This window comes from Alexandromys fortis, unplaced genomic scaffold (assembly GCF_014885135.2).
Source record: "Alexandromys fortis isolate MF-2015 unplaced genomic scaffold, M_Fortis_MF-2015_v1.1 scaffold_163, whole genome shotgun sequence".
Lineage (NCBI taxonomy): Eukaryota > Metazoa > Chordata > Mammalia > Rodentia > Cricetidae > Alexandromys > Alexandromys fortis.
The window spans coordinates 3,942,095-3,956,450 of record NW_026068085.1 but is presented as its reverse complement, the minus strand read 5'-3'; positions in this window follow the sequence as shown (position 1 = coordinate 3,956,450).

Below are 14,356 nucleotides of genomic sequence, written 5' to 3'. Positions count from 1 at the left end.
GTATTAACTGGTTTGATGGGATAATTGGTATTTGTGATTTACTGTTTTTAGAAAATCATATTGGTACTGTTTCTTGTATATTGATATATTGACTATTGAATTGAGTGTTCCTACCTCTATTTTTGTATAAGAGTATGCTTATATTGTATTGATACATCGACCATATCACAATGTACATTTCTACCTCTGATACTATTTATGTTATAACATTGTTTACATTTGATATGTAATGACATTGTTTACAGGTTAAGATCATTGTCTTCATATATTGCAGTTGTTTATTCTCTTAGTCTTCAAGTTAGATAGGTATTGAGAATTATATGTTTGTCATATTTATTTTTAGGTTAATCAGGGCTTTTAGATACATAGAGATTATATTTAGTATAGATAGTATAATCTTCAGCCTCTTTGAAGAGCTGTAGAAAATGGCCTTTAATCTAACCTAGAATTCTGTGCCAATAAGACACATTTACTCCTGGCAACACCACTCTACTCCCGAGAGAACGTTGAGCACCAAAGGCACTCCACTGGGAGCTTGTCTTCTTGGCAGAACTGGCCTTTGAGTTAAGAAAAGCCCATATCTCAACTACTGACAAAGATATGAAACAGGATTGTCTTATCTTGCCAAGACAGGGTAGGATAATTCTAAGAAAGCTCCTTGCATTTGATAATGGTTTGTCAGTTATGTTAGGCCTTAGCCAAAGTTGGTTGACTCAACATTGCAAACGAGACTTTGGGTGATTGCCCAGGCAGTCTGTTGTCTCTGTCATTTGTTGTACATTTTGCATATCTCTCATTTGTTAAGTAATATTTATTCCCTTCTCAGATCTTTAATGGAGTTGAAGAGTATATAATTGTAGTTACTCTCTACATTATTTAGACTCCTTGAGATAGAATGTCTAGCAAGACTTTTGTTCTCAGTATCGTTTGTTATATTTATTATTTGTTATTATTGTTTATAGTTGTATTTGGTTTAGTTCTGTCTTATTTAGACAAAAGGGGGAGATGTAGGGTTAAGCCAGCCCCCTTAGGGGGTGGCCTTGCCTCGGGCTAAGGTTTACATATAAATGGGGCGCGCAGAAACCACGCGCCCTTTTCTGTTTCCTGTGCTCTGCGGGAACCTTGGATCTGTAAGTCTAATTTCCCCATTAAAGCTGTGTATATATTTTTTACAATCTGCCTGCATTCATTTAAGCCGCAACACTCCCATGGGTGTCAACAAAGCATGGCATATCAAGTTGAGGTAGGACTAAGCACTTCCGTTTGTATTAAGGCTGGGCAAAGCGACCCTGTATGGGTCAAGTGTTGGAGACAGGCCCTAATCCCACTGTTAGGGGTCCCACAAATAGACCAATGTACATACATTTTAAGTACTCACTGCACATGAAATGAATCCCCTGAGAGGACGGAAGAATCTCAGAGTAAAAACTTGGTATTGATACTGATGACTCTGCTTGTCCCAAATGCTATTTCAAGTAAGGAAACAGAGGGCTCTGTCACCTGTTTTTATCTACTCTAGCCTCTTCCTTGGGCACAGGGCTACCTGAGTTTATTGTGATGGACAGCGGTGGAGTTTGGAAGTTAACGCAGCATTCTTAATCTTTCTGCTGTGTAATCCTATCTTGTTTGTATAATCATGTTCACTTTTATTTGCACTGATAACAGGAGATTTTTTTATTTCCACTCTAGCTGATTCCAGAGGCAATTAAAGTGATAGACATGATCACCATCAGGATAAACCAACTATATTCTTGGAGAAGTATTACCTATTTAAAAATGTATTATCTCAGTATCCATTAAATACAACTTAATGAACCTGTGGCACTATACATATCTAGCTTTTAAATTATCCAGAAAATGATTTCAACATGAATTTTTTAAAATTAAAAAAGCCACATCTTTATAAAAATTGTTTTGAGTTTTATTTAACTTGATGATTTCAAATTATGAAAATGTATTAGATAAAAATAAGGAATTTATATTTATTCATGTGGAAACAACAGCCCATAAATAAAATATTTAGCTAATATAAAATAGGAGACAGCTGGGTGTTGGTGGTTCATGCTTTTAATTCTAGCACTAGGAAGTAGAGAAAGGTGGGTCTCTGTGAGTTCAAGGCCAGCTTGGTACACAAGAGCTAGTTCCAGGGCAGACTCCAAAGCCACAGTGAAACCCTCAAAAAATATAAAACAATACAACAACAACAAAGGAGACATTGATAATTGAGGATGTTTTTAACATAGTGATTCTAATATGTAATTATTTAACATTATAAGTTAATTGAAAGAGCAAATAATTTATTTATACATGCAAACTTGAATGCTAGGGTCAATTATAAATTATTTGATCATTGTCATGACATTCATTTCTTGTCCTTAACTCTTTTATTCATAAATTCAAAACAATAATGGTGTTTTACAAAGTAGAGATGTTGGATTAAAGGACTGTGGCGGTTTGAATGAAATGACCCCGTAAGCTCCCAGGGAGAGGTGCTATTAGTAGGTGTATCCTTGTTGGAAGAAGTGTTTCATTTCAGGTAGGCTCTAAGATTTCAGAAGCTCAAGCCAGGCCCAGTGTTTCTCTCTCTTCCTGCTGCCTGCTCATCTGGATGTAGAACTCTCAGTTCCTCTTCCATATCATGTCTGCCTGTGTGTCTCTGTGCTTTTCATCATGATGATAATGGACTAAGGTTCTGAACTGTAAGCTAGCCCCAATTCAATGTTTTTCTTTGTAAGGGTTGCCATAGTCATGGTGTCCTTCACAGTAATAGAAACCTTAACTGAGATAAAGAGTAAATGACTTTAAAGTAGATGCTAACTACAGGTGTTTAGAAAATATCAGTTCACTTTCTAGGTCACAGACTGAGCTTCAAAGCAGAGCTTTCCATGACTGTATAGTGCATTGCACAGATACTTTCTATTTTATATCACATGTGCATGTGTTGTTTCTGGTAAAAGGTTCATCTTCCCTTCATCAGTCTTTGTTCTGCAGTGTGAGCTCAAGGACCTCTTCTTGAGAAGGAAATATTGTCACTGGATGTCTTCGTAGCCTTGCTCTCTGTACACTTCCATGGTGCTCCTCTCAGTTCTGCCAGGACAGCACTATCAGATGCACTCAGTTGTCACCTGAGGTCAATAGAATTGACTTCAAGACTACGGAGTCCATTGTTATTGTGTCAAACATATTCTTTCATATTCTATTAGTTTTATAGTTACGGAGGGGAAATATTTTTTAAATAAAAATAATGACTATGTGATGGGGAAGAGTCTTATGTTTTGTGTTAATTTCATTGGTTAAATAAAGAGACTGCCTTAGCCCTTTGATAGGACAGAAAATTAGGTAGGCGGAGTAAACAGAACAGAATGCTGGGAGAAAGAAGCCGAGTAGGCAGTTGCCATGATTCTCCCACTCCAGACAGACGCAGGTTAAGATCTTTCCCAGCAAGCCAGCTCGTGGTGCTACACAGAATATTAGAAATGGGTTAGATTAATATGTAAGAGCTAGCCAATAAGAGTCTGGAACTAATGGGCCAGGCAGTGTTTGTGTGTAATTATTTCAGGGCATAAGCTAGCCATGCGGGTGGCCAGGTGCCGGGGACGCAGCCCCACTGCTCTTATTACAGCAATTATGATGAAAACCAAAAAACATACTTTAAAAACGTGAATTATAGATGGTATTTCTAAAAATAAAATATTAGGCAAAACAGATGATTATTAAGTTGAATAACACACATAGTAAAATATAGCAAAATTATTTCCACAGAATAAAAGATGCTATAAGCATGTAAAAAGAAATTTACAGAGAAAATATTTAATATAAATACAATAAGGTTATAGATAAACTACAAAATTAATACAAAAGAGAATAAACATGCGTGGAGCATGGTGGCACACCTTTAATCCCAGGACTCAGGAGGCAGAGGCAGGTGGATTTCTGTAAACTCAACGTCTGGGTGGTCTGCAAAGCTAGCTAAAGGAAAACTAAGACTGTTACACAGAGAAACCCTGTCTCAAAAGACAAACTAATAATAACAAAAACAAACAAAAAAAGAATAAGCAGCCAGTTAGAAATATATTTACTATATCTTGTGAGAAATATTTATTGTTAATAATGCATAAGGGAAATGCTTTTTCACTTTTCAGTTAGTGCAAATTTTCAGGTATTAAATTAGATTAAATTCACATTAAATTTAAGTCCATGTCATCTCACTTGGTAGTTGACTATCTAGGCATACTCCCTAAATATAAACTTTTATATATGGCAAAGATCAATTTGCCTAAGAATGCATTCAGAGCTTGATATGATTTTAACAAAATGTACAGGTACAAGTTAATAGAGATACATGAATAAAGGAGTCTAAAGATCATTTCATGTAATTATTTAAGAGAATTATGAGGTTATAAAATAGTTTCACATAATTTACCTCATATATATTCATAGTAAGCAACACATTTTAAAATAATTACATATAGAATATTGTTGGAACATATGCATACCAAACAGACACACAACACACGAGCCAGAAGGATACAAGAGAATGTTGCACCTGCTCTTCTCTAAGCAGACTAATGATGCCTCCTGCTGCCTTTCCTTTTGGCTGAATGCAGGTGACAGGACCTTAGAGAGAAGGGAGCCCCAAAGACGCAATGCCCCCTCTTCCATAAGCCATGAGATGACAGGTGCTACCAACCCACAGAGGAACACTCTTCCTAACCTCACATACCCCTAAAATGAGTTTATTTAACAGTATAAAGTTATTTTCATATGCATGTGCTATCACAGTGCTGTATCCCTTTGTAAGAGGAGGGAAGCACAGGTAGGGGATGCAGGTGGTGCTTTACCAAGGACTTGCTTCATGAAGCTACAATTAACCCAAGCAGCTTAATGTATTAAATATGCACATTTGACTTTAGTGCTAATAACACTGCCACTTTTACACACGGTACTCTTTTATCTCATGGAGCTATACTATCAGCAAACCTGACTATGCTTATGAAAAGAGAACCAAAGTTATGTGATGCAAAGATTTAATCAAAACAAAGAATGAGGAAAACATCATTCAACACAGTGTAGGAAGATTTTCTTTCCTTATTATGTTGTAGCATATTTATTTCTAATTCGATAAACTTATGCAGTGTGACACTGTAGTTAACATGGGGCCCCAGGCGCACCTCTGAGTTAATGTGAAGGCTCGATGTTGCATCTGTTTATACACTCCATGAATAGCTATCTGAAGGAGTAAAGAAAAAAGAGACATGAGAAAAAGTGTGGATTAAATTTTCTAAAGAAAATTTCAGAGTTTGTAGTAGATATAATTTATGGTAAAGAAGGCAGACAATATTGAACTCAGTTCTTTGCAACCTACCAAACAGGGATTATCCTTATGAAATTCATCGTGGAGAAGAGAGCAGGGTTATATATGTATTTTAATTTAAAGTAATAGAGGCTTTTTTGCAAACATATTTTGTTTATGTTGAGGCTTTGAGTAGTAGAAAATTGCTATCTTTAAAGGAAATTGTGGTGTCTGTGGAAGTGAGCCTTGGTAAAAACCGTTTCAGTACTAACACTCAAGGACATCTTGGATGTTTATGCCCTGTTAATGACACCTGCTGGGAAAGTCCTGTATACAGTACTCCCTATACACCAAATAGTATGGTATGAACCTATATGTATGAGGTCCTTTAATCCTAATGATAATCCTATGGGGCTATTTTTATGATGATCCAGGCACAGAAAGGCTGGTCACGTGCTCACAAGCTGCAACCATTCTCTGGGGGACATGGACTGTGAGCTCAGAGATTTTGTCTCCAGATGCCTGGTTTTGAATCCCGTGGTTGTTCTAGCACTTGCTACTTTCTGCTTTTCTCTTTTGAACTTCTGGGTTTGGTTGTACCAAACCTTGGTATCTTTTATGTATCTGTTTCTGATGTCACAGTTCAGGTTCTTCTACTGAAAGACCCCCAGTGCTGGGGAGACTCTCACTCAATTCTCGGGGTAACACGACCCCCCCCAGTAACTCACAAGAGACCATCCTTGTTGCAATCACACGAGGCTGACTTTTTTAATGAAATATACCCCTATGCTTATGGCCCTATCTCTAAAGTATTGTGAGTGGTCACAATACCAAAGTCAAAGAATTCATGATTTGAGCACGTCAGTGTCAATCTAAGTCAGGACAAAAACACAACACACATTATAAAAACATACAGGACAAACAAACCAAAGACACAGCTTCAAGCTGCTTCGGGGGTGTGACCTGCCCTGCTTTCTAAATGAGACCACTATACACACATGTCACTACAGAGAACTGACCATGCCACTCATGTGTCATACCACAGAACTGAGAAACACCACCCGCGTATCTCACCAGAGAACTGAACATGCTACCTGCATGTAAGACAAAACAGAGACCAAAGATATACAGACAAAGACTAACAAAACTTAAAAATACAAAACCATTGAACCAGGGTCAACATCACAAGTAAGAAAACAAAAGACTGAAGACACACAAGACACGCAAACAAATGTCCGTCTCCACCGAGACAGACAAAACCATTCCAGAAATACAGAAATACAGACGGCTGAGAGGACATAGTTCTTCCAATCCAGGACTTCCATATCCTCACCAGCACCCAGACGAGAATCTCCCAGGCGTCCCTGGGTCCCTTCTCACCTCCCAGCATGTCTCCCAGTGAAGCAGTTGGTGATTTAGCATGTCTGCTGATCACTCCTTAGTCTCCTCCCAAGACACGAGCAACTGCAAAATTGAAAATACAGAACCTGAACTCAGCTCGCACAGAAACACAAAGACACAGACACGGCTGTAACCTCAAAGTACAGAACCTGAACCTTAATTCAACCAGCTCGGAAACACAAATAAGTCATGACTGTAAACCTGAATGTACAGAACATGAGCCTGAACCTGGATTCAACCGCACGGAAACACAAAGGCACGACTGTAAACTCGAATGTACAGAACCTGAACCTGAATTCAACTGGCACAATCTGGCACAAAAACATAAAGGACCTGATGGCACACAGACAAAGACATACAGACAATGTCTCACCTCCAAGCCCCCAAGTGGGTCTTCGGAGACGAGGGTGGTCGCTAATCGCTGACAAGCCCCCAAATGAAAGACCCCCCCCCCCCAGTGCTGGGGAGACTCTCACTCAAGTCTCCGGATAACACGACCCTCCAATAACTCACGAGAGAACATCTTTGCTGCAATCACACGAGGTTTTAATGATGAGATGAGACGGGAACCAGTGCACTGAGGCTGAGACTCATTGAACGTCCTGTTTGTTTGAAAGATTTTCAGGACCAGCAGCTAGCCGGCTCTCATGAGAACATCCCATTTGCTTAGGAGAACAGAATACCTGTAGTCAGCACATGTGCCAAACTTAGAATGTTAGCAGTTCACAAAAGGGAACAGTCGCCCCTATGAAAGACCCCAGCTTAGCTGCTGTAATGTCATTTTGCAAGGCTTTGATAAACAAATGTAAGTGCAGAGTGAGGTCAGGGCCCCTTCCTGCAAAAAAGGATATCTGTAAAATAGGATATCTGCAAAACAGGATATCTGTGGCCATAAATCTGTGCTGGGAGAGGAAAAACTACAGGTACCCATCACCCGCATTCGAACTGACCAATGAGATCTCTGTAACCATGCATGCCTGCTTCTGCCACTCTTTTCCATATAAAAGACCCTCTGCCCAGCCTGAGGGCATGCAGGTCTTCCAAAGAGATTCTGACACCCGCAGGTACCTATGTATACTCAATAAACTTCTTGCTGATTGCAGCCAGTGGTCTCGGACTGTTCCTGGGGGTCTGGAGTCTTCTCCTGAGGGAAGGTTTTCTCCCAGGGTCTTTCACTCATAACCCATGCAGGGCAAGAGTTCAACCCCGAGTGACCAGGAGAAGCGATTTTTAAGGGAAGAAACCACAGCCCAGTGATCCGGAATTGGCAGAGAGTGTGTCACAGAAAATTCCGAAAATATCAGTGAAGATTACAAGGGGGCCACCCCCTGCCTCTCAGGACCACTCCCAAGGTCATAATCAGCTAGTTCTTAAAACACATGACAATGACAATCACAAGGGGGAAACTCCCTGTTTCAAGATTATTCTTAAGATTACAACCTAACTTTATCTTCAGCTAGTTTCTGAAACACAGTCACTAACCAGCTAATCCTAGATTTTTTATTCTTCTCTTCCTGCTTGAATTTTTGGCTATTTTCTTCCTGCTGGGGAGGTCTGGATTTATCCAGGTCTTTCACTACAGTTGTTAATTTTCTCCATATTATTACCTGATATCCTCCCCTGCTCCAAGTTCCTCTATACTGCCATGGAAATCAGCATGAGCCTGACTGCGCTATGATTCAGTTGAATTTTCCCCTGCCTTTTTTTTTTTTTTTTTGGTTTTTTGATTATTCCTCGTGACTCAATTCCAGTCCAGTTAGGGAAAAGAATTATCTGTGTTGAACCCACATGGGCTCCAACATTGTATCTTATGTACTGAATTCCTATTTAGAGCTGAAGTTGATTGTATCATGTCATTGCACATCAGTCTATAGCTAATGGTACTATCAACTTCAGCTCTATAGGAAATTAAATTAAATTTTGCTACTTTGCTATATATACAGCTCTCTTTTTACCTGCTACCTTGAGACAGGGTACTAAGTTGGCAAGGCTGGCCTTGCAAACACTCTATAGCTCAAGCTGGACTTCCTTCTTTACCCTCGTGAGTAGCTGAGATCCTCCTAAAGGTCTATCACGCAAGACCCATCTTAAAAGTCTCCTTAAAAATCCTATGTTGAAATAGGAGCAGCAGGGCTGCATCCCCAACACCCCGGCCGCTTGGCTAGCTTATGCCCGAAATAACAACACACAAACTGTATTCATTTAAACGCTGCTTGGCCCATGAACTCTAGCCCTTACAGGCTAATTCTCGCACCTGGACTAGCCCATTTCTCATGATGTGTGTAAGCACCCCAAGGTGCGCTTACCGGGAATATTCTAGCCTCCGTCCATCCTGGGTCGGAGCTTCATCGTGTCTGCCTCAAAGTGCAGAGCTATCGCATCTACCCGGGAGAGCTGAGCATGGTGTCTCTGCTCCAGAGAGCAGAGCTGTCGGGTCTCTCCGGGAACAGAGCAGAGTCTGACTTCACTTCCTCTTCCTCCCAGGAAAACTACAATTAAAAAAATCTCTATAAAATTTGAATTGTTAATGCAGAGATGATGGCTCTAAAATGTTTGCCTTGCAAGTATGGGGATTTGAGATTAAAAACTCTAGGATGCATATAACATCCTGCAGGCTCTGCAGTAGTATTTATAATTTCAAAATCAAGGAGAACCGAACTGGAATGAATATCTGTGGGCTTCATTGACCACCCAAACTTGCTTACTTGGTGAATAGCATACCATGAAGGGGTCGCATATCCAAAGAAAACGTGAGTGACCCTGATAAATGATGATCAAATTCATCCTCTGGTTGAGGATTTTGCACACATCTGCACAGTCATGTGCACTGATCCTCGCATAGACACATGCATGTGGGGAAACATATACATAAATGTGATAAAATGAGTATAGTTCATTTAACTCAATAACACTGAACAAGAAAATTCATACTTCTCAGCCCATAATTTATGAACTATGTGAAAAATCACAGGGTGAGTGGAGACAACTACAAGTTTTATTTTGAATTTTAGCTTAAATTCCATTAAAGTCCCTAAAAGAGGTGTGTGGGTTTGATTTTCTGTTGTGGAATGTCCTAGGGAACAATGGATGCAAATCCTATCCTCAGCAGTACTAACTGCACATAGGCCAAGTATCCAAGGCTGATATAATACAGGGGATCTTAACTGGAGAATCCTTTATCTTCTGTCCCTATAAATTCAGTCTTTTCAGTTCATCCTCTAAAAGAAGAAGCCATTTTCTTTTAGTTTTTATTTCCACCTGTGGGTGAAGGTTTAATGGCTTCTATTTTGTGTATGATTATGAGTAGTAGAATTTGTGTTTATACATACGGATTATGTCCACAGACCAACTATTTTATACTGTTGTCTTTTTGTCTTACAGGAACTGTTGGTGATTGTCTTGTATTTTACTCCATGATGTGATTCTTCTTCTTTTTTTATTTATTGAGTTTAGTATTCCATTATTTGCCACATTTAGAAACTTTCTTCCATGCACACATTTATGTAGATTATGTAGGTGTTATATATTTCATTAAAGTTCTATCTTCTCATACACCCTGGGTCTATCCAAATATTAAAGGTTTCATTCCTTCCAGTTACAGCAACATTGATTACATGCCACCTAGGACTTATCATTATGGGATAGTTTATGTGCATATGGACATGGTGTGTGAAAAAGGATGCTTAAAAGAAATACCATGCTAGCTCAGAATTGAGTATAATAGAGGGTTATTTATTTAGGGGTAGACTCATAGATCATAATCCTCTTCTCAAACAGGGAACAGCAACTGAATCCAGTAGCTGGGAAAGAGACTGGATGCATTCTTTGCATCAGCATATATATTATAAGAGGCCACACCAAAGTGGGTGGGCAACTTAAAGACTACTGGTGGTAGGAATTCCTATAGAATCTCCCCATTTTCTTTAAATAAGAGAGTTCTAAGCCTAATACAAAGTTATATAAAAGAACAAATATGAGGTATAAAAATTAGAATTACAACCAGCATAAATGATAACGAGCAAGAAACATGTGATAAATGTTTCAATAATCATCCTATCCTAATGAATTTAAGTCTTGTATATAAATATCTTGGCCAAGTCATGAGAGGAAAGTAACTACAATGATCTAGCCTTCAACCCCATTGAAAACTCAAGAAGGAAAATAATATTACTTGAGTAAGCAGGAATTGCAATTAAGCAACTTCCAAAAATGTGCAACAAATGAAGACAATGATCTCAAAATGTAAACAATGTATACATGTGTTGATTAGAAGTAGAAACATATATTGAAATATGTTAAATACTTCCTAAAATTGTATCAATATACAATTTTAGGTAGAAGCATGCATGCATAAAATATTACAAAATAATTTTGCCTAGATATACATATATTGTAGATGAAAGTAGGAACATATTCAATATAATTTGTATCAATATACATGAATCTATTCCAATGTAAATTGCCTATAGATAATAGCTCACAAGTATTCACTTCTATTATTTTTAATAAAATGCTGATTGGCTGGTAGCCAGGCCGGAAGTACAGATGGGGCAACCAGGAAGGAAGTAGAGGCAGGAAAACGAGAATGCTGGGAACAGGAAGCACAGTCTGTAATTGTGACCCAGCCTCAGAGGAAGCAAATTGTGATTGCCTCACCAAAAATGGTACTAGGCCATGTGGCTAAATCACACAAAAATTATGGACTAAGGTTAGTTTTAAGAATTAGTAAATAAGAAGCCTGAGTTAATGGGCCAATCAGTAATAACTAATGTAAACCTCTGTGTGATTCTTTGGGACTTAACAACTGCAGGACCAAGAGGGACATAAAACCTAGGTCACCAATTGGTATGCCAATGTGGTTTACTAAATACATTAAAAATCTGAGAGAGCTTGAAAAGTAATTCTAGACACAAAAATACAGAGTTTAACACAGCTTCTTGCTGTTTGCGGGCAGCATCCCACACTCCAATGAGAGAGGTTTTCCTAATTCAACATTAGCAGGAAAAATGTCATGTCATTTTGAAATGCAGACTTTCTGGGCCATGTTGCCAGTGTGACCTCTGGCTGAGCATTTAAATGGGATTTGTGGGCAATGTACTACAACTTGCTTCATGGCAACATAGATGCTGTGTGCCTAAAACTGTGGCAATGTGCATGTTTTGCAGAGGTGGTAAATGGATTTCCACCATGTTGAACTGTGCAGAGCAAACAGAAAGCACAGTATATATCCTAATAATGGTGCAGCTTAAGTTTTAAAGAAATGCTTAGCATTATAAGAAGCTGTCCAGGTCAGTAAAGAATTTCAGAAAAACAATAATGACAAATTGAGATGTAAAGGACCTCTAAATGGGTCACAGTGTTAGATAAATATATGTAGGCTGAAAGAGAAAATAAAAAGAATACAGGGAGTAATAAAAAGAAGTATATTCTTTTTAGAAAATAAAACAAGTCTTTAAAGAGACAGAGTAAGACAGTCATAGATTAAAAGACTAAAGATAATTAAATAAATATTAAACTTGTAGAAAAGTAATAGAGTAAAAATAAACCACGTAAATATTGAAAATTCACATTGACTCTGGATTATGTATATTATTCTGTTATCTCTGAATTTTTTGACTGCAGAGAGACATTTGATTCTGGGGACTGCTAAAATAAGACAACATATGTACTTTAAAATATCTTGAATTCAATATATGGGTCTAAGGTTATGTTGCTTTGGAAAAGAGGCTCTTGTTTTGTTTCCACAGAGGATGAGACGCTCGGCAATCCTTCCAGAATAATATGGTTTGATGAACCAAGATCCCCCCTGAATGGTTACCTGAACGCCACCCAAAATTTGCTTTGCCCAATAAATAGCAGGAAGCAGTTTGGTGAGTACTTTGCCCAAATTCCCAAATATTGTTTATAAATGTTTGTTTACATTTAAAGGGGGATATTCTATAAAATCTGTATTGGTATGGATCTTGGTTTATTAATACAAATTTAAGGTCAATTCTGTTCTATGTTTATTTTTGCTCTTAAGGTATTGTGTTTGTATAGCTCATTTAAAAATGCAATGTATAATTAAAATGTAGGCTAATAATCATCTATAATAGTCAGGCTTGTAGTCATGTTAGTTATATTTTCTAGATGTACAGATATGTATTTCAGATAGATAGGAATTTTTCAAACCTTTCAAAGACTACAGAATATGGCATTTAAAAAACTTTAAGAATTTAGAATTTTCATGACAATGAGACATATCTGCTCCTGGCAACACCAAGCTACTGTGAGCATTGAAGACCCTCCTTATGGAGTTTGCTAGCCATTTGGGAAAGAAACTGCTCTTGCCTGGAGTGCTTGATAAACTGGACATGCAGGACCCACAGAGAAATGACTGCTGAAATTGCCTAAAGGTGAGACGGTCCTTCAGGGTTCTTGCTACATGAAAGAGTCTGCCAAACATTTTGCAGGACACAGAAAAATGTAACAGACAAGCTGCCAATGTCTTTGAAATTTCCTGCTTTGTGGAAAAGTCTCCTTGATACTATGGGCATGTGGGCTGAAGATCAGATGCCCCAGTGGTACACAAGAACTTTGGGTGACTATCCAAGCAGTGAGATATCTCTGTAAATTCTAGAGTTTTGGAAGTTGTTTACAATGTACTTACTCTTTACTTAGGTAATATATCCTCTGGAGTTTTTGATGGAGTTGAAGAATTTGTAGTTATAGTTTTCCTTAGTTATGATAAAAGTTATAACTGTGATTTTTGCTTGATACCTGTTTGGTTATATGTAATTTTATTATGTTAAAGTTCAAACCTTCCTTTTTTATTTAAACAGAAAAGGGGAGGTGATATGGGATTTCCCTCTGTATTTTGTGATTACCACTGATAAATAAAGAAACTGTTTTGGGCCTATAGCAAAGCTATAGGGGAATGGAACTAGGTGGGGAAAACTAAACTGAATGCTGGCAAGAGGAATGCAGAGTCAGATAGAAGCCATGGAGCCACTGCCAGAGACAGATGCTGGGAACTTTACCCAATAAGCTATGGCCACATGATGATACACAGACTAATAGAAATGGGTTAAATTAATAAATAAGAGTTAGCCAATAAGAAGCTAGAGCTAATAGGCCAAGCAGTGATTTAATTAATATAGTTTCTCTATGATTATTTTGGGGATAAGCGGCCAGAACGAACAAGCGGCTTGCTGCTACAGTGTCCCTCGGAGACTTGCTTCAATACTTCTGAAGCAGGATTCATCCTTGCACTTTTCTGTACAGATTACGAAATGGGTACTTTCTCTTTCTTTCTTATAACCCTATAGGAACCTTTCCAAGACAGCTAAAGATGCTTAAACTTTCAAAAATTTTCTCTTTTCTTCTCTTGCTCTGAATACCCTCCATTGTGAACAAAAGATATTCTGGAGCTCAGCCAAAGGATGGATAACATGGAATCTGCCAAGGATGCCATTTTCTGTTGCTTTTGTGAAGATCTTAGTGCTGCAGACAATGGTGGCCATGAACACCTCTTCACATTCATCCCATGTCCTTCTACAAACAGTGATGTCTCTCTTCCCTTCTTGTTATATTTAGAACCTGTTTATTCCCAGAAGGAATTCAGTGTACTAGTCTTCTTTTTTAATTTATTTATTTCTTTATTAATTAATTAAAGATTTCTGT